This window comes from Lynx canadensis, chromosome B2 (assembly GCF_007474595.2).
Source record: "Lynx canadensis isolate LIC74 chromosome B2, mLynCan4.pri.v2, whole genome shotgun sequence".
Classification (NCBI taxonomy): Eukaryota; Metazoa; Chordata; class Mammalia; order Carnivora; family Felidae; genus Lynx; species Lynx canadensis.
The window spans coordinates 88,661,835-88,662,965 of NC_044307.1; the positions used below are offsets into that span (position 1 = coordinate 88,661,835).

General features: G+C 42.6%; 1 pseudogene; it reads left to right on the top strand.

Moving 5' to 3' along the window:
• Positions 1–236: 236 nt before the first annotated feature.
• Positions 237–706, top strand: LOC115514964 (annotated as a pseudogene).
• The last annotated feature ends 425 nt before the right edge of the window (positions 707–1,131 follow it).

Sequence of the window (1,131 nt, forward strand, 5' to 3'; positions counted from 1 at the left end):
GAAATCATATTTTCCCCCCACAAAACTACTTGATTGAAATCTTTATCCACGAAATCTAAGGTACTAGTGAAGATATGGACTTCAGAAGATATGGATAAATGAATCCGAGGTCATAAAACAAAGCCAATATGCATAGAGGTAAAGAGGGGACAGTGGGATTTTGTGAAATAAACTGGAGGAATTAGAGAGGAATTTGTGCACCACTTGGTGAGGAGGTCTTGTCTACATTCACGACCATGCCATCTAAGGGTCCTCTGCAGTCCAGTGCAGGTCCTCAGATGCAAGAAGAAAGTCATAGCCGTGGAGCACTGCAAATGGGGCAACAGCGTCAACAGGGTGAATGGGCAGGCCCTGGAAGATTGAGCTGCTCATGCAGCAATACAAACTACTGCACCTGTTTTGTTTCTGGGCAAGGAGTTGTTTGCCAGGGTGGACATCTGAGACTGAGTAAAAGGTGGTGGTCATGTGGCCCAGATTTACAATCTTCCAGTCCACCTCCAAAGCTCTGGTGGCCTATTATCAGAAATACGTGGATGAGGCTTCCAAGAAAGAGATCAAAGACATCCTCATCCAGTACGACCAGATTCTGCTGGTTGCTGATCCCCGGTGCTGCGAATCCAAAAAGCTGGGCAGTCCTGGTGCCCGTGCTCCCTATCAAAAATCCTACGGATGGGCCTATTGTGAGGATCAGGGTTCACCTTTATAATAAGTAACTGGTGGGAATCAGGGTTCACCTTAATAATAAACTATTGTCACGGGGAAAATAAGGAATATCTAGGACATAAAATGGTAGAATTTTATGATGAATTTGGTATATGGATTACAGGCTAGAAGGTTTCTATAATGACTCAGAGGCTTCTGCCTTACATAATGGAATGTTTGATCTAGAATGGGATAAGGAGGTAAAATATTAATTGACTGCATGTGCACGTGTGAGACAGAAGAAAATATAGAATAATGAAAAAGAAGTATAGGACCAAGTTGTGAAGAGCTGCAACATTGACAGAGGGGCGATCTTAGTCAAGGGCCAATGAAGAGGAAATATGCTAGAAAATACGTGCAGGAAAACAAGAAGGGGAGCAGAAGAAAGATTTTAAAAGAAGGAATGTAAATAGCATCAAATGCTATTAA